The sequence below is a fragment of the Heterocephalus glaber genome, unplaced genomic scaffold (genome assembly GCF_053883595.1).
Source record: "Heterocephalus glaber isolate CG9 unplaced genomic scaffold, H.glaber_assembly_v1.0 deba00001442, whole genome shotgun sequence".
Taxonomy (NCBI): domain Eukaryota; kingdom Metazoa; phylum Chordata; class Mammalia; order Rodentia; family Bathyergidae; genus Heterocephalus; species Heterocephalus glaber.
The window spans coordinates 3000-27281 of NW_028258296.1; the positions used below are offsets into that span (position 1 = coordinate 3000).

Genomic DNA, 24282 nt, shown 5'->3' on the forward strand with positions numbered 1-24282 from the left:
CGGGGTCCATGAGAGGCTTGGGGACAAGGAAGGAAGCGCCTGTCGCAGGACGCGGAAGGCCCTGGACCACAGGAAGGCAGAGTGCCAGGGCGGCGAAACAGCTCACTTGAGACCCCACCCCACGCCCCTGCCCCTGCGGAGCTCAGCTCAGGCGCCAGCGGAGCCCTCAGGGCAAGGATCCCAGCGGGGCATCACTGTGGCCCCAGGAACAAACCCTCAGATAACCGGGAAAGGGCAGGGTCCTCCTCTGCAGAGGAGTAAGGAGTGCTTGTTGGAGATGCTCTGCCCTCTGGGGAGCCTAGGTCTCCGCCCTCGCTCTGAGCTGTGCCAGGCCAGCATTCTCTCAGTTTTCCTGGAAGCTAAACCTCTTCCAAACAATTTAAAGACCTAAATTTAACAAGCAAAAGTTCAGGGTGTGATATCTAAGGTCACTACGGAAAAACCGAGGAGACAGATACATCACTCCTAACTGCAAGAGAAAACGAAAAGTCAGGTGTGGTGGTGCTTCCAGCAATCTCAGATCTCGGACACTGAGCAAGGCCTACTCTCTCTCTCTCTCATCTCTCTCTCTCTCTCTCTCTGAAAAAGAAACAGTGAGGTGAATTACTTCTGAAGAAATAACGAAAAGCTTCAAGCCTACTTAGAGGAAGCAAGACAGAGAGGAAGACAGAATAAGGTGGTAGAAATAAGCACGAATATACGAACATATTCTCTTTATGCTATGCATCCTCATACAATCCTGGCAGAGCTGGGGCCCAAGGCAACCTCAGCGCGTGATCTCAGCGCAGGGCCCTGCTGCCCTCCGGTGGCCGCTCGGTGTCACTGCACGCCCCGCCTGCTCTGGTCCCAGGAGGAGAGAGCTCCAGCTTGGGAAGCTGACCTGCAGGGATGCCCCTCCTCCTGCCCCTCCTCCTGCCCCCAAGCTCGCCCTCCCATCCCTCTCCCTTGGGGACAGTTTAGAGCTACCTGTCCGCAGAGCCTCATGCACTCACAAGCCGCCTCTGGGAGGTGATGGCCTCATGGGCGTGGTACACCTGGGTTGTCAGGAGGTGGGATCTGGGCTGAGAGAAATCGCCTGGTTCAGGGCCTGGAAGCCTTCATCTCGCTGCCTCTGCTCCCTGGACTCTGCTTTCTGTCTGCCAGGCCCCTCTGCCTTGCCGCGCTGCCTTCGAGTTGCTGACTAGGGACGGAAACCTCTACCAAGTGCGAGCCGAGATAAACCTCTCCTGGGTTAACTTGTGTGTGTCCGGTATCGTGTCTCGGTGACCAAGTCACTCCCCTCGAGGTCCTGCCCTTGACACCTGCACGGCACGTGAGTGACACCTCTCGGGGGCAGGTCCAACCTTGGCTCTTGGGGAGGTTCTGGAGATGGGGTGGGGCAGCCCCCGGTGAGTCCCGGACGGGTCTAGGCCCCTGCCCCAGGTGTGTGGTCAAAAACAGTACGGCGTGTGGGTGCAGGAGTGGCTCTGCCTGTGTCCGACGCTCTCCACAAGGCCCCGGCAGCTTCCCGGCCGCACCTGTGCCCGCCTCAGCCTGAGGGTGTGGGCCCACCTGAGCCACACTAGAGCTCCTGAACTGGCAAGACCCGTGGGGTCCTGATCCTTCCACGAGCTCTAGAAAGGCTCGATCGGTCTCTGGGAGGGCCTGACTCCCCTGCTGCTCAGCCACCACACAGCGCCCAGTCATGTCCTGTCCTCGTGGGATTTCTTCCCCAGCTAGCGAGGGCAGTCCATTGTGACCTCACTGGTGTGTAGGGCTGTCTTCGTCTGCAAGCTGCAGTCCTTCTGCCCCAAGACCTCTGCTGCTTTGCTGATCTCAAGACACTGACAATATTGCTTGCTGTCTGCTCAGGGCCTGGTCGTCTCCATGGCAAAAGTCTTTGGCCATTCCTACCCGTGTCCATCCGTTGCCTCAGCCTTTCTCTTCAGCCATAGCAAGTGTCCTAGCAGAGGTTCTTCAGCCTTAGTCAGCCCACTTTAGCTTGCTCCTTTTCTTCCTCGTAGGCACAACAGGCATTGGGCTCTCCCATCCCGACAGCAGCATATGCATCCTTTTCAACTGGAATAAATTTTAAAGTGACTTCTTTAATCATGTCACCCGGAATTCATTCATTCATCTGTTATGGCTGAATTTGGGACCCATATCATTTAACCATATTTCAGGCTGAAAGTAAGAAATAAATTTGAAAGCCTTAAGTAACAAAAAGCTGGTTTGTTTGTTCAATTCTGACATCTGACTTCGGGAAGGATTAAAACACTTCCAGCATTCACTGTGTTGTTCTCCTTCCTCAGACCTGGCTCCACTTCTGGGTTCTTAGGCATACCTTCTCTTATCTATTCCAGGCTTCCCTCGGGCCGTAGCAGCTCTCAGATGATTTCCCAAGATGAGAAGGCTCTCATTTACATCATTTCAAATAACATTCTTCACGTTCGTTCTGATTGGGTTTGTGTAAAGGGTTTATTCATAACCAACCTGTATAACCACAGAAATGACTATCCCCATTGGGTTTAATCCAAACAAAATCCCCTCCCAAATGTACACAATGGAGGTCTTGGGTTGAAGGTGGAGGTGTTCTCCCAAAATAAGCTGCGATGTTCCTACAACTGTGCGTGACAAAAAGTGTCTGTTACAGGGTTCCAACTGTCCCTGGGCATAAACGTACACATCCCATCCTCTTCCTCAGACATTACGTTGCCTAAATCCTCACCCAATACAGTCCCAGCTTCCATTCTTTGTCGCATTTCTAATTCAAACATTTAGGTGTGAAACACATGTCACGTACACACATCCTTGACATCCACACCTGATTCAGGCTGAGATCACCTAAGCTGAAATAGCCCTGATAGCCACACTCTTCTTGATTATCACTATTCAATGCTTCTGTGAAATTGATATGGACTGCTGATGCAGGTACAAGTGACCAAAAGAGAAACGAGGAAAGAAACACAGTTCAGAAACCCATCTGTGCACTCGTTCCACAGTTATAAATACTTCAAGGACCAAACTACTACTGCAAACAAAACAGGGCATTGGAGCAAAACATTAAAATAAAGACTCATCATCAGTACTAACTCCCATTCTGTCCATCATAATGTGCATTACTGAAAAGAAAATTGTCTTCAATAAATTGTAAGGTTTTATGCTCTAAATATTTCATAGATTTCTTATAACACTTCTAGATCACTTATCAGAAATTGCATCCTTTTATGGAAACTACAGGTTATGGATTCTATCCGGATGTCACCCTGAAGCCCCTTGCACCCAGAGGTGAGGGCTTCCAGAGGGTGAGTGGGTGATGGGGGTGCTACGCCAGGCTTGGTGTCAGGATGTGGGCCTGGTTGGAAGAGGTGGGTCAGCGCGGGTGTGACCTGGGAGGGTGTATCTTGCTCCCTGGCCCACACTTTACCATGTGCCTCCTGGCCTCCACCAGGCAAGCAGCATTTCTATCAATGTGCACCTCTGACATGCCATCCTGCCATCCTGGAACTAGCTAACTATGAACTGAAATGTGAGCTGAAACAAACCTCTCTTCCCTTAATGTGTAGTGCTGAGTATTGGGTTCAGGGACAAGAAAGTGGGCGATACAGATGTTGGTACAAGAAGTCTGCTGGTCACTGCAGCGACTGTACCTCACCAGGTGGTTCAGAGGCCTGTGGAAGTGGTCCACAGCAGTTTGGAAAGGTTTGGAGATGCCAGCTGGAGAAGCGGCCCTAGAATGGTCTAATCTGAGCTTGATGAAAGATTCTGGTCCGAGCACAGAAGACCAGAGTGCAGATAGATTGCAGATGAGAAAGGCCAGACTTAGGAGGTTTCAGTTGAGAAGAAGGATGCCAGTGGCAGTTGGAATCAGGCCATGTGTGTTGTGCTCCAGCAGAAAATAGGACTGTAGTGTGTTCATGTCCTGAGGTTTGTGTGAGACTGATACGAAGGGTGGAAGAATCATTCATCTGATGGAGAAAATATCAAGGTAGCCTAAATATCAGGCTGTAGCATGGATGCTGCTTGCTACTTTGAGCCAGGTTTGTGCTGAAAATGAGGAGCAAAAGCCCATCTAAAAACTTTTCAGTTTCCCCCAAAAAGAAAGGCCTGGAAAGATGGAGCAATGGACAGCCTGGTGGATCAAAGATTAGCATTAAAAAGAAATCAAGTACTTTACAATAGGACAATGGAAAAGATGCCCTGAAGACATATAAGGAACCCACAAGGCCCAACCTTTCCAAGGCTCACAGTTGCAAAAGGGAAAGACTTTGTTTTGAGAGGAGAGCCCCAGGGCACCCTGCTTGAGAAGGGCCACCTCGGCGGGTTCCCTGGGATTCATTCAGTGCACAGTGCTCAGCCATCCAGGCCCGTGGATGCTTCTGCAGCCATGATGCACAAAGGCCTAAGGACTGCTTGGAGCCAGTGGTAGAACTTTGTGTCATCTACAGGGTGCTGTTTTCACAGGTATGCAGAACGCAAGAGTTGAGTCAGGAAGGCTTCCACCCAAACTTCAAAAGAAGGCCTGGCAGGCCAGGCTGGGTGTCCCTGAGAGGGCAGTGCATGCAGCTGTGAGAGTTAAGCCAAAGGTGCACTGGAGAACCCAGGATGAGGGTGCAGTCAGGAACATGGAACACCTGCAGAAAGCCACGCACCCAAACATGTAACCCTCATCTAATCAGGAAGGAAACATCAGGAAAACTTAAATTGAGGGACATTCTATAAGATATCCGCTCAGTCATCCTCCAAACTGTCAGCTCATACAAAACGAAAAAAGGAAAAATTGTGAAAACCTCAGTCAAGGGGCGTCTGAGGGATGCAACAATGAAATGCAAAGTGGCAGCCCGGACGGGACTGCAGATTGTTGTGGAGAGCAAGTGGTGAAGGTGGATCTTAGTCAGTAATTATACATCAATATTTGCTCACTCCTTGTACAGGATGTACTAGACTAATGGATGACATTAATAACAGGAAATGGAAGAACTGGGTGGCCATCTTAATTGTATATAAATCTAAAACTCGTAATATATATAAGCTGTACTATGAGTTGTTGTTGTTTTGGTATTTTTGGTTTTTCTTTCTCTTGGTACCGGGGATTGAACTCAGGACCTTGTGCTGGTGAGGCAGGCATGGTGCCACTGAGCTAAATCCCCAGCCCTTCAAGCTCTGTTATGTACATGTGGCCACTCCTCAAATGATTGTGAACTGCACAATAAAAATAAACAACCGTGTAAACTGCAGGCCTGCTTTCTAACACTGAATCTCCCACCCTCAGCCATGATAGAAGCCTAAATGTATTCCTAAACCTCAACCAAGTCCCAACAAAAACCGCAACCCAAACTGCACCTTGCCCCTTGGTCCTAAGCCACTTCCTCACCCTAACTGTAGCGAAACTTTGAGGATGGGACCTCACTTCCTTGGTATTAGAACCCAGCGAAACTGGGTGCCCTTCTGAAGCTGTCTCCCGTCCTGACCCCTTGGAGGGAGACAGAGAAGAGGGGAGGATGAGCTGTTGCCATTTTCCCGCTTTCCGAAGGTCTAGCCACAGAAAGGACCGCAATCCGAGCCTTTTCCGACCTTGGCTCGGCTCTGGCCGCAGATGTTTCCAGCTAATGTTCAGGAGGAACCCACATGTGAGAGAGGCAGCCCAGTGCCCATCCTGGACATCAGCGCCAGCCGTGACCTCTCATGGGCAGTGCTTCCCCTCGCGCTCAGGGTATGTAATGGGCCTGCTTGGACAGGGGCAGGCTGTGAGGTGTCAGAGCTCTGTCCCACCGCCCCACCCCACCCCCGCAGCCCCCACTTCATGGCTGGAGGTACAGCAAACATTGCGGCCTGCTAGGGTACGGAGTGTTTTGGACTACTTTGCTTGGAGCCCAGCCCCGAGCGCTCAGGTGCACGGAGTTTTGTGCCTGCCTCGCTCAGAAAGGATCATCAGTGTGAAGTGGAAACCCATGTTAGCATTAGCCTAGTGGGACAAAGTCAGCCAAGGCTAGGGCAGTCACAGAGGGCTTGGGGTGGGGTCCGCTTTCCTCTACACCGAGGCACAGAGGACCACACAAGACACGACGCTGTCTCAGAGAGGCAGGGTGGAAGAAAAGCCCAGGCCTCTGACTCTGCTGCTCACTCGTCTCTCCCCAGCGCCACCTCTCCCATTTTGAAACCTGGTCCGAAGGGCACCATCCACTGGACATTCCCCAAATCAAGATCAAAAGGGCCGGCTTGCAAGTGAACTCACCTGGAGCAGACATGGAGCCTCCCCTGTGCCTTCCCCTTGCTCAGGTGGAATATCTAGAGCCCCACGAGGCCGAAACAGATGGTGAGGGCCACAGCAGTCCGGAAGGCTTTCATGGCTTTTGGTTGGGCATTGGAATCCCCCAAATGGCCAGGATGTCGTTTCTATGCTCCGCAGGGAGCTGGCAAGTGACTGACACTGCTGAGCTTTCCTCCTCCTAGCTCCGGCTCCATGTCCAGAACACCACGGGCCTGCTCTGCAGCCAGAGCCAGCACCAGACAAGGAGCCTCCTCTGGAGACAGGAGAGAAGCAGAAGCCAGCTCCACAGCACTCCTGCCTCTCTGCTGCCGCTGACGAGGACAGGCCCTTGCAGAAGGTGCTCTTAGCCTTCTCTCCCAAGCTGCTGGCAGAGCAGCTGACCTTGATGGGTGCGCTGAGCAGCTGAGCTCGGTGGGGTGGGGTGGGGTGGGGCGGGGGACACCCATCCTTCTCGCACTGATCTCCTCAGGCCTGACATTCCCAGTTTACCAGATCAAAGTTCCTGCTTCTACCAACTGCATCACCTATACTTGTCTCTCAGCCCCAAGCCACTCCTGTCCTTGGGTGGAGGTCGACAGTAGAGGCAGGGCACGCACGTGCCCGCTTCACACAGTGACTATGATGTCAACTGAGATTGGACAATTGGGAAAAAGGATGGGGACTCAGACCAACTAGGAGAGGAGGGTGTGCACTGAGGTGCATGCAGGACCATGTGTCACCTTGCCATCATTCCAGGAGACCTGGCCAGCCTTATCACTTTGTAGGCATTTGAGATTCATGGGTTCTACAGCACACACCCGCACAGAGCCCCCAGTCCTAGCTGTCCCAGGAAATGTGCCACTGACCCGGGCAAAGGAGCAGAGGGCAGGTGAGGTTGGAAAGAAGACAATACCTCAGAATGAGCGGGACTCAGATGTCTGCTCGTGCTGGAGGTTTGGGAGGATTGGCACGGGGAAAATGCCACTGATTTTCACATCAGTGCTAGGTCCTAGGTCATAAGTTGGACATCACTAGTGGGCAGTGGAGGAAAACCGGCTATTGGCAGAAGTCTCTGTCCATATCTGCAGCTTCTTGATGTCCAGCTCAGGCCACGGCCACCTGCCTGTGGATGGCTGAAGCCATCGACTCTCTGGGGTGGGTTCTGCCCGTGGGATGCTGTCTTCCTCCACAGGAGCTGTTCAAGAATGTGGTGCCCTGGGACTGCCTGGGCTCCATCTGGACCCGGAGAAACAAAAAGGGCAAAGAACCTCTGGCGCCCACCGTTTGGGCCACTACCACACATTTTAATCACGTGGCCAACTGCACGATCACCTCCTGCTTTGGGGGTCCCAGCACGAGGGCTGGAGACAGGGCCAGGGTGGTGGAGCACTGGATCCGGGTGGCCAAGCTAAGTGGTAAGAGGGTGCTGGCAATTTCCTCTGGACATCTACAATCTGCCTCTTTTCCTCCGTCAGCTCTTGAGACTGTAGGCTCGTTTCTAAGATGTTCCATGATCCCTAGTGCCTCCTTGTCAGGGGACCCTGACCTGGACTCATAGGTCATGTCGTGTGGTGGGTGCTGTCAGGTGATCTAAGCTTCTTTGAGTTTCACTAAAATCATCCTCCCTGAAAGATAGCCTATTTAATAATTGGTGCTGGAACAACTGGATTTCAACCTGCCAAAGATTCAAACTAGACCCATACCTATCACCATGCACTAAACTAGCCCCAGCTCCGGGGTCCCCGGTGTCCACACTGGCGTGGCCGCGAGGCGGAAAGGGGCTCCTCTGCAGGCGGGACCCGGTGCTTCCTGGGGCCCGGCCAAGCCGGGCAGGAACCACCCGCACAGCCTGGGACCCAGCACCTCAGGGGCCAGGGTCACCGCGCGGGCTGGCTGAGTGCTCTGCCCTTCGGCACCCAGGGCAGCCAGGAGCTTACGGGGCGCAGAAGCGCAGCAGAGGCGGCCCCCCTACAGGCCTCCTCCCGGACCAGGACAGCAGGGACACTGCCACACAGAGGACCCTGTGGTAGGCAGGAGAGCGGCTCAGAGCGCGGGCGAACAGGAAGGGAGGAAGCCGGGACCAGCGCGGCCCAGAATTCACTCTCCCTGTCAGCTCAGCGCAGCCACCGGGGTCCCTGAGAGGCCTTGGGGACAAGGAAGGAAGCGCCTGTCGCAGGACGCGGAAGGCCCTGGACCACAGGAAGGCAGAGTGCCAGGGCGGCGAACAGCTCACTTGAGACCCCACCCCACGCCCCTGCCCCTGCGGAGCTCAGCTCAGGCGCCCAGCGGAGCCCTCAGGGCAAGGATCCCAGCGGGGCATCACTGTGGCCCCAGGAACAAACCCTCAGATAACCGGGAAAGGGCAGGGTCCTCCTCTGCAGAGGAGTAAGGAGTGCTTGTTGGAGATGCTCTGCCCTCTGGGGAGCCTAGGTCTCCGCCCTCGCTCTGAGCTGTGCCAGGCCAGCATTCTCTCAGTTTTCCTGGAAGCTAAACCTCTTCCAAACAATTTAAAGACCTAAATTTAACAAGCAAAAGTTCAGGGTGTGATATCTAAGGTCACTACGGAAAAACCGGAGACCAGATACATCACTCCTAACTGCAAGAGAAAACGAAAAGTCAGGTGTGGTGGTGCTTCCCAGCAATCTCAGATCTCGGACACTGAGCAAGGCCTACTCTCTCTCTCTCTCTCTCTCTCTCTCTCTCTCTCTCTCTCTCTGAAAAAGAAACAGTGAGGTGAATTACTTCTGAAGAAATAACGAAAAGCTTCAAGCCTACTTAGAGGAAGCAAGACAGAGAGGAAGACAGAATAAGGTGGTAGAAATAAGCACGAATATACGAACATATTCTCTTTATGCTATGCATCCTCATACAATCCTGGCAGAGCTGGGGCCCAAGGCAACCTCAGCGCGTGATCTCAGCGCAGGGCCCTGCTGCCCTCCGGTGGCCGCTCGGTGTCACTGCACGCCCCGCCTGCTCTGGTCCCAGGAGGAGAGAGCTCCAGCTTGGGAAGCTGACCTGCAGGGATGCCCCTCCTCCTGCCCCTCCTCCTGCCCCCAAGCTCGCCCTCCCATCCCTCTCCCTTGGGGACAGTTTAGAGCTACCTGTCCGCAGAGCCTCATGCACTCACAAGCCGCCTCTGGGAGGTGATGGCCTCATGGGCGTGGTACACCTGGGTTGTCAGGAGGTGGGATCTGGGCTGAGAGAAATCGCCTGGTTCAGGGCCTGGAAGCCTTCATCTCGCTGCCTCTGCTCCCTGGACTCTGCTTTCTGTCTGCCAGGCCCCTCTGCCTTGCCGCGCTGCCTTCGAGTTGCTGACTAGGGACGGAAACCTCTACCAAGTGCGAGCCGAGATAAACCTCTCCTGGGTTAACTTGTGTGTGTCCGGTATCGTGTCTCGGTGACCAAGTCACTCCCCTCGAGGTCCTGCCCTTGACACCTGCACGGCACGTGAGTGACACCTCTCGGGGGCAGGTCCAACCTTGGCTCTTGGGGAGGTTCTGGAGATGGGGTGGGGCAGCCCCCGGTGAGTCCCGGACGGGTCTAGGCCCCTGCCCCAGGTGTGTGGTCAAAAACAGTACGGCGTGTGGGTGCAGGAGTGGCTCTGCCTGTGTCCGACGCTCTCCACAAGGCCCCGGCAGCTTCCCGGCCGCACCTGTGCCCGCCTCAGCCTGAGGGTGTGGGCCCACCTGAGCCACACTAGAGCTCCTGAACTGGCAAGACCCGTGGGGTCCTGATCCTTCCACGAGCTCTAGAAAGGCTCGATCGGTCTCTGGGAGGGCCTGACTCCCCTGCTGCTCAGCCACCACACAGCGCCCAGTCATGTCCTGTCCTCGTGGGATTTCTTCCCCAGCTAGCGAGGGCAGTCCATTGTGACCTCACTGGTGTGTAGGGCTGTCTTCGTCTGCAAGCTGCAGTCCTTCTGCCCCAAGACCTCTGCTGCTTTGCTGATCTCAAGACACTGACAATATTGCTTGCTGTCTGCTCAGGGCCTGGTCGTCTCCATGGCAAAAGTCTTTGGCCATTCCTACCCGTGTCCATCCGTTGCCTCAGCCTTTCTCTTCAGCCATAGCAAGTGTCCTAGCAGAGGTTCTTCAGCCTTAGTCAGCCCACTTTAGCTTGCTCCTTTTCTTCCTCGTAGGCACAACAGGCATTGGGCTCTCCCATCCCGACAGCAGCATATGCATCCTTTTCAACTGGAATAAATTTTAAAGTGACTTCTTTAATCATGTCACCCGGAATTCATTCATTCATCTGTTATGGCTGAATTTGGGACCCATATCATTTAACCATATTTCAGGCTGAAAGTAAGAAATAAATTTGAAAGCCTTAAGTAACAAAAAGCTGGTTTGTTTGTTCAATTCTGACATCTGACTTCGGGAAGGATTAAAACACTTCCAGCATTCACTGTGTTGTTCTCCTTCCTCAGACCTGGCTCCACTTCTGGGTTCTTAGGCATACCTTCTCTTATCTATTCCAGGCTTCCCTCGGGCCGTAGCAGCTCTCAGATGATTTCCCAAGATGAGAAGGCTCTCATTTACATCATTTCAAATAACATTCTTCACGTTCGTTCTGATTGGGTTTGTGTAAAGGGTTTATTCATAACCAACCTGTATAACCACAGAAATGACTATCCCCATTGGGTTTAATCCAAACAAAATCCCCTCCCAAATGTACACAATGGAGGTCTTGGGTTGAAGGTGGAGGTGTTCTCCCAAAATAAGCTGCGATGTTCCTACAACTGTGCGTGACAAAAAGTGTCTGTTACAGGGTTCCAACTGTCCCTGGGCATAAACGTACACATCCCATCCTCTTCCTCAGACATTACGTTGCCTAAATCCTCACCCAATACAGTCCCAGCTTCCATTCTTTGTCGCATTTCTAATTCAAACATTTAGGTGTGAAACACATGTCACGTACACACATCCTTGACATCCACACCTGATTCAGGCTGAGATCACCTAAGCTGAAATAGCCCTGATAGCCACACTCTTCTTGATTATCACTATTCAATGCTTCTGTGAAATTGATATGGACTGCTGATGCAGGTACAAGTGACCAAAAGAGAAACGAGGAAAGAAACACAGTTCAGAAACCCATCTGTGCACTCGTTCCACAGTTATAAATACTTCAAGGACCAAACTACTACTGCAAACAAAACAGGGCATTGGAGCAAAACATTAAAATAAAGACTCATCATCAGTACTAACTCCCATTCTGTCCATCATAATGTGCATTACTGAAAAGAAAATTGTCTTCAATAAATTGTAAGGTTTTATGCTCTAAATATTTCATAGATTTCTTATAACACTTCTAGATCACTTATCAGAAATTGCATCCTTTTATGGAAACTACAGGTTATGGATTCTATCCGGATGTCACCCTGAAGCCCCTTGCACCCAGAGGTGAGGGCTTCCAGAGGGTGAGTGGGTGATGGGGGTGCTACGCCAGGCTTGGTGTCAGGATGTGGGCCTGGTTGGAAGAGGTGGGTCAGCGCGGGTGTGACCTGGGAGGGTGTATCTTGCTCCCTGGCCCACACTTTACCATGTGCCTCCTGGCCTCCACCAGGCAAGCAGCATTTCTATCAATGTGCACCTCTGACATGCCATCCTGCCATCCTGGAACTAGCTAACTATGAACTGAAATGTGAGCTGAAACAAACCTCTCTTCCCTTAATGTGTAGTGCTGAGTATTGGGTTCAGGGACAAGAAAGTGGGCGATACAGATGTTGGTACAAGAAGTCTGCTGGTCACTGCAGCGACTGTACCTCACCAGGTGGTTCAGAGGCCTGTGGAAGTGGTCCACAGCAGTTTGGAAAGGTTTGGAGATGCCAGCTGGAGAAGCGGCCCTAGAATGGTCTAATCTGAGCTTGATGAAAGATTCTGGTCCGAGCACAGAAGACCAGAGTGCAGATAGATTGCAGATGAGAAAGGCCAGACTTAGGAGGTTTCAGTTGAGAAGAAGGATGCCAGTGGCAGTTGGAATCAGGCCATGTGTGTTGTGCTCCAGCAGAAAATAGGACTGTAGTGTGTTCATGTCCTGAGGTTTGTGTGAGACTGATACGAAGGGTGGAAGAATCATTCATCTGATGGAGAAAATATCAAGGTAGCCTAAATATCAGGCTGTAGCATGGATGCTGCTTGCTACTTTGAGCCAGGTTTGTGCTGAAAATGAGGAGCAAAAGCCCATCTAAAAACTTTTCAGTTTCCCCCAAAAAGAAAGGCCTGGAAAGATGGAGCAATGGACAGCCTGGTGGATCAAAGATTAGCATTAAAAAGAAATCAAGTACTTTACAATAGGACAATGGAAAAGATGCCCTGAAGACATATAAGGAACCCACAAGGCCCAACCTTTCCAAGGCTCACAGTTGCAAAAGGGAAAGACTTTGTTTTGAGAGGAGAGCCCCAGGGCACCCTGCTTGAGAAGGGCCACCTCGGCGGGTTCCCTGGGATTCATTCAGTGCACAGTGCTCAGCCATCCAGGCCCGTGGATGCTTCTGCAGCCATGATGCACAAAGGCCTAAGGACTGCTTGGAGCCAGTGGTAGAACTTTGTGTCATCTACAGGGTGCTGTTTTCACAGGTATGCAGAACGCAAGAGTTGAGTCAGGAAGGCTTCCACCCAAACTTCAAAAGAAGGCCTGGCAGGCCAGGCTGGGTGTCCCTGAGAGGGCAGTGCATGCAGCTGTGAGAGTTAAGCCAAAGGTGCACTGGAGAACCCAGGATGAGGGTGCAGTCAGGAACATGGAACACCTGCAGAAAGCCACGCACCCAAACATGTAACCCTCATCTAATCAGGAAGGAAACATCAGGAAAACTTAAATTGAGGGACATTCTATAAGATATCCGCTCAGTCATCCTCCAAACTGTCAGCTCATACAAAACGAAAAAAGGAAAAATTGTGAAAACCTCAGTCAAGGGGCGTCTGAGGGATGCAACAATGAAATGCAAAGTGGCAGCCCGGACGGGACTGCAGATTGTTGTGGAGAGCAAGTGGTGAAGGTGGATCTTAGTCAGTAATTATACATCAATATTTGCTCACTCCTTGTACAGGATGTACTAGACTAATGGATGACATTAATAACAGGAAATGGAAGAACTGGGTGGCCATCTTAATTGTATATAAATCTAAAACTCGTAATATATATAAGCTGTACTATGAGTTGTTGTTGTTTTGGTATTTTTGGTTTTTCTTTCTCTTGGTACCGGGGATTGAACTCAGGACCTTGTGCTGGTGAGGCAGGCATGGTGCCACTGAGCTAAATCCCCAGCCCTTCAAGCTCTGTTATGTACATGTGGCCACTCCTCAAATGATTGTGAACTGCACAATAAAAATAAACAACCGTGTAAACTGCAGGCCTGCTTTCTAACACTGAATCTCCCACCCTCAGCCATGATAGAAGCCTAAATGTATTCCTAAACCTCAACCAAGTCCCAACAAAAACCGCAACCCAAACTGCACCTTGCCCCTTGGTCCTAAGCCACTTCCTCACCCTAACTGTAGCGAAACTTTGAGGATGGGACCTCACTTCCTTGGTATTAGAACCCAGCGAAACTGGGTGCCCTTCTGAAGCTGTCTCCCGTCCTGACCCCTTGGAGGGAGACAGAGAAGAGGGGAGGATGAGCTGTTGCCATTTTCCCGCTTTCCGAAGGTCTAGCCACAGAAAGGACCGCAATCCGAGCCTTTTCCGACCTTGGCTCGGCTCTGGCCGCAGATGTTTCCAGCTAATGTTCAGGAGGAACCCACATGTGAGAGAGGCAGCCCAGTGCCCATCCTGGACATCAGCGCCAGCCGTGACCTCTCATGGGCAGTGCTTCCCCTCGCGCTCAGGGTATGTAATGGGCCTGCTTGGACAGGGGCAGGCTGTGAGGTGTCAGAGCTCTGTCCCACCGCCCCACCCCACCCCCGCAGCCCCCACTTCATGGCTGGAGGTACAGCAAACATTGCGGCCTGCTAGGGTACGGAGTGTTTTGGACTACTTTGCTTGGAGCCCAGCCCCGAGCGCTCAGGTGCACGGAGTTTTGTGCCTGCCTCGCTCAGAAAGGATCATCAGTGTGAAGTGGAAACCCATGTTAGCATTAGCCTAGTGGGACAAAGTCAGCCAAGGCTAGGGCAGTCACAGAGGGCTTGGGGTGGGGTCCGCTTTCCTCTACACCGAGGCACAGAGGACCACACAAGACACGACGCTGTCTCAGAGAGGCAGGGTGGAAGAAAAGCCCAGGCCTCTGACTCTGCTGCTCACTCGTCTCTCCCCAGCGCCACCTCTCCCATTTTGAAACCTGGTCCGAAGGGCACCATCCACTGGACATTCCCCAAATCAAGATCAAAAGGGCCGGCTTGCAAGTGAACTCACCTGGAGCAGACATGGAGCCTCCCCTGTGCCTTCCCCTTGCTCAGGTGGAATATCTAGAGCCCCACGAGGCCGAAACAGATGGTGAGGGCCACAGCAGTCCGGAAGGCTTTCATGGCTTTTGGTTGGGCATTGGAATCCCCCAAATGGCCAGGATGTCGTTTCTATGCTCCGCAGGGAGCTGGCAAGTGACTGACACTGCTGAGCTTTCCTCCTCCTAGCTCCGGCTCCATGTCCAGAACACCACGGGCCTGCTCTGCAGCCAGAGCCAGCACCAGACAAGGAGCCTCCTCTGGAGACAGGAGAGAAGCAGAAGCCAGCTCCACAGCACTCCTGCCTCTCTGCTGCCGCTGACGAGGACAGGCCCTTGCAGAAGGTGCTCTTAGCCTTCTCTCCCAAGCTGCTGGCAGAGCAGCTGACCTTGATGGGTGCGCTGAGCAGCTGAGCTCGGTGGGGTGGGGTGGGGTGGGGCGGGGGACACCCATCCTTCTCGCACTGATCTCCTCAGGCCTGACATTCCCAGTTTACCAGATCAAAGTTCCTGCTTCTACCAACTGCATCACCTATACTTGTCTCTCAGCCCCAAGCCACTCCTGTCCTTGGGTGGAGGTCGACAGTAGAGGCAGGGCACGCACGTGCCCGCTTCACACAGTGACTATGATGTCAACTGAGATTGGACAATTGGGAAAAAGGATGGGGACTCAGACCAACTAGGAGAGGAGGGTGTGCACTGAGGTGCATGCAGGACCATGTGTCACCTTGCCATCATTCCAGGAGACCTGGCCAGCCTTATCACTTTGTAGGCATTTGAGATTCATGGGTTCTACAGCACACACCCGCACAGAGCCCCCAGTCCTAGCTGTCCCAGGAAATGTGCCACTGACCCGGGCAAAGGAGCAGAGGGCAGGTGAGGTTGGAAAGAAGACAATACCTCAGAATGAGCGGGACTCAGATGTCTGCTCGTGCTGGAGGTTTGGGAGGATTGGCACGGGGAAAATGCCACTGATTTTCACATCAGTGCTAGGTCCTAGGTCATAAGTTGGACATCACTAGTGGGCAGTGGAGGAAAACCGGCTATTGGCAGAAGTCTCTGTCCATATCTGCAGCTTCTTGATGTCCAGCTCAGGCCACGGCCACCTGCCTGTGGATGGCTGAAGCCATCGACTCTCTGGGGTGGGTTCTGCCCGTGGGATGCTGTCTTCCTCCACAGGAGCTGTTCAAGAATGTGGTGCCCTGGGACTGCCTGGGCTCCATCTGGACCCGGAGAAACAAAAAGGGCAAAGAACCTCTGGCGCCCACCGTTTGGGCCACTACCACACATTTTAATCACGTGGCCAACTGCACGATCACCTCCTGCTTTGGGGGTCCCAGCACGAGGGCTGGAGACAGGGCCAGGGTGGTGGAGCACTGGATCCGGGTGGCCAAGCTAAGTGGTAAGAGGGTGCTGGCAATTTCCTCTGGACATCTACAATCTGCCTCTTTTCCTCCGTCAGCTCTTGAGACTGTAGGCTCGTTTCTAAGATGTTCCATGATCCCTAGTGCCTCCTTGTCAGGGGACCCTGACCTGGACTCATAGGTCATGTCGTGTGGTGGGTGCTGTCAGGTGATCTAAGCTTCTTTGAGTTTCACTAAAATCATCCTCCCTGAAAGATAGCCTATTTAATAATTGGTGCTGGAACAACTGGATTTCAACCTGCCAAAGATTCAAACTAGACCCATACCTATCACCATGCACTAAACTAGCCCCAGCTCCGGGGTCCCCGGTGTCCACACTGGCGTGGCCGCGAGGCGGAAAGGGGCTCCTCTGCAGGCGGGACCCGGTGCTTCCTGGGGCCCGGCCAAGCCGGGCAGGAACCACCCGCACAGCCTGGGACCCAGCACCTCAGGGGCCAGGGTCACCGCGCGGGCTGGCTGAGTGCTCTGCCCTTCGGCACCCAGGGCAGCCAGGAGCTTACGGGGCGCAGAAGCGCAGCAGAGGCGGCCCCCCTACAGGCCTCCTCCCGGACCAGGACAGCAGGGACACTGCCACACAGAGGACCCTGTGGTAGGCAGGAGAGCGGCTCAGAGCGCGGGCGAACAGGAAGGGAGGAAGCCGGGACCAGCGCGGCCCAGAATTCACTCTCCCTGTCAGCTCAGCGCAGCCACCGGGGTCCCTGAGAGGCCTTGGGGACAAGGAAGGAAGCGCCTGTCGCAGGACGCGGAAGGCCCTGGACCACAGGAAGGCAGAGTGCCAGGGCGGCGAACAGCTCACTTGAGACCCCACCCCACGCCCCTGCCCCTGCGGAGCTCAGCTCAGGCGCCCAGCGGAGCCCTCAGGGCAAGGATCCCAGCGGGGCATCACTGTGGCCCCAGGAACAAACCCTCAGATAACCGGGAAAGGGCAGGGTCCTCCTCTGCAGAGGAGTAAGGAGTGCTTGTTGGAGATGCTCTGCCCTCTGGGGAGCCTAGGTCTCCGCCCTCGCTCTGAGCTGTGCCAGGCCAGCATTCTCTCAGTTTTCCTGGAAGCTAAACCTCTTCCAAACAATTTAAAGACCTAAATTTAACAAGCAAAAGTTCAGGGTGTGATATCTAAGGTCACTACGGAAAAACCGGAGACCAGATACATCACTCCTAACTGCAAGAGAAAACGAAAAGTCAGGTGTGGTGGTGCTTCCCAGCAATCTCAGATCTCGGACACTGAGCAAGGCCTACTCTCTCTCTCTCTCTCTCTCTCTCTCTCTCTCTCTCTCTCTGAAAAAGAAACAGTGAGGTGAATTACTTCTGAAGAAATAACGAAAAGCTTCAAGCCTACTTAGAGGAAGCAAGACAGAGAGGAAGACAGAATAAGGTGGTAGAAATAAGCACGAATATACGAACATATTCTCTTTATGCTATGCATCCTCATACAATCCTGGCAGAGCTGGGGCCCAAGGCAACCTCAGCGCGTGATCTCAGCGCAGGGCCCTGCTGCCCTCCGGTGGCCGCTCGGTGTCACTGCACGCCCCGCCTGCTCTGGTCCCAGGAGGAGAGAGCTCCAGCTTGGGAAGCTGACCTGCAGGGATGCCCCTCCTCCTGCCCCTCCTCCTGCCCCCAAGCTCGCCCTCCCATCCCTCTCCCTTGGGGACAGTTTAGAGCTACCTGTCCGCAGAGCCTCATGCACTCACAAGCCGCCTCTGGGAGGTGATGGCCTCATGGGCGTGGTACACCTGGGTTGTCAGGAGGTGGGATCTGGGCTGAGAGAAATCGCCTGGTTCAGGGCCTGGAAGCCTTCATCTCGCTGCCTCTGCTCCCTGGACTCTGCTTTCTGTCTGCCAGGCCCCTCTGCCTTGCCGCGCTGCCTTCGAGTTGCTGACTAGGGACGGAAACCTCTACCAAGTGCGAGCCGAGATAAACCTCTCCTGGGTTAACTTGTGTGTGTCCGGTATCGTGTCTCGGTGACCAAGTCACTCCCCTCGAGGTCCTGCCCTTGACACCTGCACGGCACGTGAGTGACACCTCTCGGGGGCAGGTCCAACCTTGGCTCTTGGGGAGGTTCTGGAGATGGGGTGGGGCAGCCCCCGGTGAGTCCCGGACGGGTCTAGGCCCCTGCCCCAGGTGTGTGGTCAAAAACAGTACGGCGTGTGGGTGCAGGAGTGGCTCTGCCTGTGTCCGACGCTCTCCACAAGGCCCCGGCAGCTTCCCGGCCGCACCTGTGCCCGCCTCAGCCTGAGGGTGTGGGCCCACCTGAGCCACACTAGAGCTCCTGAACTGGCAAGACCCGTGGGGTCCTGATCCTTCCACGAGCTCTAGAAAGGCTCGATCGGTCTCTGGGAGGGCCTGACTCCCCTGCTGCTCAGCCACCACACAGCGCCCAGTCATGTCCTGTCCTCGTGGGATTTCTTCCCCAGCTAGCGAGGGCAGTCCATTGTGACCTCACTGGTGTGTAGGGCTGTCTTCGTCTGCAAGCTGCAGTCCTTCTGCCCCAAGACCTCTGCTGCTTTGCTGATCTCAAGACACTGACAATATTGCTTGCTGTCTGCTCAGGGCCTGGTCGTCTCCATGGCAAAAGTCTTTGGCCATTCCTACCCGTGTCCATCCGTTGCCTCAGCCTTTCTCTTCAGCCATAGCAAGTGTCCTAGCAGAGGTTCTTCAGCCTTAGTCAGCCCACTTTAGCTTGCTCCTTTTCTTCCTCGTAGGCACAACAGGCATTGGGCTCTCCCATCCCGACAGCAGCATATGCATCCTTTTCAACTGGAATAAATTTTAAAGTGACTTCTTTAATCATGTCACCCGGAATTCATTCATTCATCTGTTATGGCTGAATTTGGGACCCATATCATTTAACCATATTTCAGGCTGAAAGTAAGAAATAAATTTGAAAGCCTTAAGTAACAAAAAGCTGGTTTGTTTGTTCAATTCTGACATCTGACTTCGGGAAGGATTAAAACACTTCCAGCATTCACTGTGTTGTTCTCCTTCCTCAGACCTGGCTCCACTTCTGGGTTCTTAGGCATACCTTCTCTTATCTATTCCAGGCTTCCCTCGGGCCGTAGCAGCTCTCAGATGATTTCCCAAGATGAGAAGGCTCTCATTTACATCATTTCAAATAACATTCTTCACGTTCGTTCTGATTGGGTTTGTGTAAAGGGTTTATTCATAACCAACCTGTATAACCACAGAAATGACTATCCCCATTGGGTTTAATCCAAACAAAATCCCCTCCCAAATGTACACAATGGAGGTCTTGGGTTGAAGGTGGAGGTGTTCTCCCAAAATAAGCTGCGATGTTCCTACAACTGTGCGTGACAAAAAGTGTCTGTTACAGGGTTCCAACTGTCCCTGGGCATAAACGTACACATCCCATCCTCTTCCTCAGACATTACGTTGCCTAAATCCTCACCCAATACAGTCCCAGCTTCCATTCTTTGTCGCATTTCTAATTCAAACATTTAGGTGTGAAACACATGTCACGTACACACATCCTTGACATCCACACCTGATTCAGGCTGAGATCACCTAAGCTGAAATAGCCCTGATAGCCACACTCTTCTTGATTATCACTATTCAATGCTTCTGTGAAATTGATATGGACTGCTGATGCAGGTACAAGTGACCAAAAGAGAAACGAGGAAAGAAACACAGTTCAGAAACCCATCTGTGCACTCGTTCCACAGTTATAAATACTTCAAGGACCAAACTACTACTGCAAACAAAACAGGGCATTGGAGCAAAACATTAAAATAAAGACTCATCATCAGTACTAACTCCCATTCTGTCCATCATAATGTGCATTACTGAAAAGAAAATTGTCTTCAATAAATTGTAAGGTTTTATGCTCTAAATATTTCATAGATTTCTTATAACACTTCTAGATCACTTATCAGAAATTGCATCCTTTTATGGAAACTACAGGTTATGGATTCTATCCGGATGTCACCCTGAAGCCCCTTGCACCCAGAGGTGAGGGCTTCCAGAGGGTGAGTGGGTGATGGGGGTGCTACGCCAGGCTTGGTGTCAGGATGTGGGCCTGGTTGGAAGAGGTGGGTCAGCGCGGGTGTGACCTGGGAGGGTGTATCTTGCTCCCTGGCCCACACTTTACCATGTGCCTCCTGGCCTCCACCAGGCAAGCAGCATTTCTATCAATGTGCACCTCTGACATGCCATCCTGCCATCCTGGAACTAGCTAACTATGAACTGAAATGTGAGCTGAAACAAACCTCTCTTCCCTTAATGTGTAGTGCTGAGTATTGGGTTCAGGGACAAGAAAGTGGGCGATACAGATGTTGGTACAAGAAGTCTGCTGGTCACTGCAGCGACTGTACCTCACCAGGTGGTTCAGAGGCCTGTGGAAGTGGTCCACAGCAGTTTGGAAAGGTTTGGAGATGCCAGCTGGAGAAGCGGCCCTAGAATGGTCTAATCTGAGCTTGATGAAAGATTCTGGTCCGAGCACAGAAGACCAGAGTGCAGATAGATTGCAGATGAGAAAGGCCAGACTTAGGAGGTTTCAGTTGAGAAGAAGGATGCCAGTGGCAGTTGGAATCAGGCCATGTGTGTTGTGCTCCAGCAGAAAATAGGACTGTAGTGTGTTCATGTCCTGAGGTTTGTGTGAGACTGATACGAAGGGTGGAAGAATCATTCATCTGATGGAGAAAATATCAAGGTAGCCTAAATATCAGGCTGTAGCATGGATGCTGCTTGCTACTTTGAGCCAGGTTTGTGCTGAAAATGAGGAGCAAAAGCCCATCTAAAAACTTTTCAGTTTCCCCCAAAAAGAAAGGCCTGGAAAGATGGAGCAATGGACAGCCTGGTGGATCAAAGATTAGCATTAAAAAGAAATCAAGTACTTTACAATAGGACAATGGAAAAGATGCCCTGAAGACATATAAGGAACCCACAAGGCCCAACCTTTCCAAGGCTCACAGTTGCAAAAGGGAAAGACTTTGTTTTGAGAGGAGAGCCCCAGGGCACCCTGCTTGAGAAGGGCCACCTCGGCGGGTTCCCTGGGATTCATTCAGTGCACAGTGCTCAGCCATCCAGGCCCGTGGATGCTTCTGCAGCCATGATGCACAAAGGCCTAAGGACTGCTTGGAGCCAGTGGTAGAACTTTGTGTCATCTACAGGGTGCTGTTTTCACAGGTATGCAGAACGCAAGAGTTGAGTCAGGAAGGCTTCCACCCAAACTTCAAAAGAAGGCCTGGCAGGCCAGGCTGGGTGTCCCTGAGAGGGCAGTGCATGCAGCTGTGAGAGTTAAGCCAAAGGTGCACTGGAGAACCCAGGATGAGGGTGCAGTCAGGAACATGGAACACCTGCAGAAAGCCACGCACCCAAACATGTAACCCTCATCTAATCAGGAAGGAAACATCAGGAAAACTTAAATTGAGGGACATTCTATAAGATATCCGCTCAGTCATCCTCCAAACTGTCAGCTCATACAAAACGAAAAAAGGAAAAATTGTGAAAACCTCAGTCAAGGGGCGTCTGAGGGATGCAACAATGAAATGCAAAGTGGCAGCCCGGACGGGACTGCAGATTGTTGTGGAGAGCAAGTGGTGAAGGTGGATCTTAGTCAGTAATTATACATCAATATTTGCTCACTCCTTGTACAGGATGTACTAGACTAATGGATGACATTAATAACAGGAAATGGAAGAACTGGGTGGCCATCTTAATTGTATATAAATCTAAAACTCGTAATATATATAAGCTGTACTATGAGTTGTTGTTGTTTTGGTATTTTTGGTTTTTCTTTCTCTTGGTACCGGGGATTGAACTCAGGACCTTGTGCTGGTGAGGCAGGCATGGTGCCACTGAGCTAAATCCCCAGCCCTTCAAGCTCTGTTATGTACATGTGGCCACTCCTCAAATGATTGTGAACTGCACAATAAAAATAAACAACCGTGTAAACTGCAGGCCTGCTTTCTAACACTGAATCTCCCACCCTCAGCCATGATAGAAGCCTAAATGTATTCCTAAACCTCAACCAAGTCCCAACAAAAACCGCAACCCAAACTGCACCTTGCCCCTTGGTCCTAAGCCACTTCCTCACCCTAACTGTAGCGAAACTTTGAGGATGGGACCTCACTTCCTTGGTATTAGAACCCAGCGAAACTGGGTGCCCTTCTGAAGCTGTCTCCCGTCCTGACCCCTTGGAGGGAGACAGAGAAGAGGGGAGGATGAGCTGTTGCCATTTTCCCGCTTTCCGAAGGTCTAGCCACAGAAAGGACCGCAATCCGAGCCTTTTCCGACCTTGGCTCGGCTCTGGCCGCAGATGTTTCCAGCTAATGTTCAGGAGGAACCCACATGTGAGAGAGGCAGCCCAGTGCCCATCCTGGACATCAGCGCCAGCCGTGACCTCTCATGGGCAGTGCTTCCCCTCGCGCTCAGGGTATGTAATGGGCCTGCTTGGACAGGGGCAGGCTGTGAGGTGTCAGAGCTCTGTCCCACCGCCCCACCCCACCCCCGCAGCCCCCACTTCATGGCTGGAGGTACAGCAAACATTGCGGCCTGCTAGGGTACGGAGTGTTTTGGACTACTTTGCTTGGAGCCCAGCCCCGAGCGCTCAGGTGCACGGAGTTTTGTGCCTGCCTCGCTCAGAAAGGATCATCAGTGTGAAGTGGAAACCCATGTTAGCATTAGCCTAGTGGGACAAAGTCAGCCAAGGCTAGGGCAGTCACAGAGGGCTTGGGGTGGGGTCCGCTTTCCTCTACACCGAGGCACAGAGGACCACACAAGACACGACGCTGTCTCAGAGAGGCAGGGTGGAAGAAAAGCCCAGGCCTCTGACTCTGCTGCTCACTCGTCTCTCCCCAGCGCCACCTCTCCCATTTTGAAACCTGGTCCGAAGGGCACCATCCACTGGACATTCCCCAAATCAAGATCAAAAGGGCCGGCTTGCAAGTGAACTCACCTGGAGCAGACATGGAGCCTCCCCTGTGCCTTCCCCTTGCTCAGGTGGAATATCTAGAGCCCCACGAGGCCGAAACAGATGGTGAGGGCCACAGCAGTCCGGAAGGCTTTCATGGCTTTTGGTTGGGCATTGGAATCCCCCAAATGGCCAGGATGTCGTTTCTATGCTCCGCAGGGAGCTGGCAAGTGACTGACACTGCTGAGCTTTCCTCCTCCTAGCTCCGGCTCCATGTCCAGAACACCACGGGCCTGCTCTGCAGCCAGAGCCAGCACCAGACAAGGAGCCTCCTCTGGAGACAGGAGAGAAGCAGAAGCCAGCTCCACAGCACTCCTGCCTCTCTGCTGCCGCTGACGAGGACAGGCCCTTGCAGAAGGTGCTCTTAGCCTTCTCTCCCAAGCTGCTGGCAGAGCAGCTGACCTTGATGGGTGCGCTGAGCAGCTGAGCTCGGTGGGGTGGGGTGGGGTGGGGCGGGGGACACCCATCCTTCTCGCACTGATCTCCTCAGGCCTGACATTCCCAGTTTACCAGATCAAAGTTCCTGCTTCTACCAACTGCATCACCTATACTTGTCTCTCAGCCCCAAGCCACTCCTGTCCTTGGGTGGAGGTCGACAGTAGAGGCAGGGCACGCACGTGCCCGCTTCACACAGTGACTATGATGTCAACTGAGATTGGACAATTGGGAAAAAGGATGGGGACTCAGACCAACTAGGAGAGGAGGGTGTGCACTGAGGTGCATGCAGGACCATGTGTCACCTTGCCATCATTCCAGGAGACCTGGCCAGCCTTATCACTTTGTAGGCATTTGAGATTCATGGGTTCTACAGCACACACCCGCACAGAGCCCCCAGTCCTAGCTGTCCCAGGAAATGTGCCACTGACCCGGGCAAAGGAGCAGAGGGCAGGTGAGGTTGGAAAGAAGACAATACCTCAGAATGAGCGGGACTCAGATGTCTGCTCGTGCTGGAGGTTTGGGAGGATTGGCACGGGGAAAATGCCACTGATTTTCACATCAGTGCTAGGTCCTAGGTCATAAGTTGGACATCACTAGTGGGCAGTGGAGGAAAACCGGCTATTGGCAGAAGTCTCTGTCCATATCTGCAGCTTCTTGATGTCCAGCTCAGGCCACGGCCACCTGCCTGTGGATGGCTGAAGCCATCGACTCTCTGGGGTGGGTTCTGCCCGTGGGATGCTGTCTTCCTCCACAGGAGCTGTTCAAGAATGTGGTGCCCTGGGACTGCCTGGGCTCCATCTGGACCCGGAGAAACAAAAAGGGCAAAGAACCTCTGGCGCCCACCGTTTGGGCCACTACCACACATTTTAATCACGTGGCCAACTGCACG

The 24282-nt window shown here is 52.8% G+C and overlaps 1 long non-coding RNA gene across 4 annotated transcripts; it reads left to right on the forward strand.

The window, feature by feature from the left end:
* Positions 1-1123: 1123 nt before the first annotated feature.
* On the forward strand, positions 1124-23265 carry LOC147827559 (uncharacterized). 4 transcript variants are annotated; one of them, XR_015451867.1, is made up of 5 exons: positions 1124-1312; positions 2004-9676; positions 10368-18038; positions 18730-23021; positions 23159-23265. It is a non-coding gene; the product is annotated as an uncharacterized LOC147827559 (long non-coding RNA). The 4 variants fall into 4 exon arrangements; XR_015451866.1 differs by lacking the exon at positions 23159-23265 and having other exon boundaries at positions 18730-22418; positions 22844-23010; XR_015451868.1 differs by lacking the exon at positions 23159-23265 and having other exon boundaries at positions 18730-19993; positions 20272-22942.
* Positions 23266-24282: the final 1017 nt, after the last annotated feature.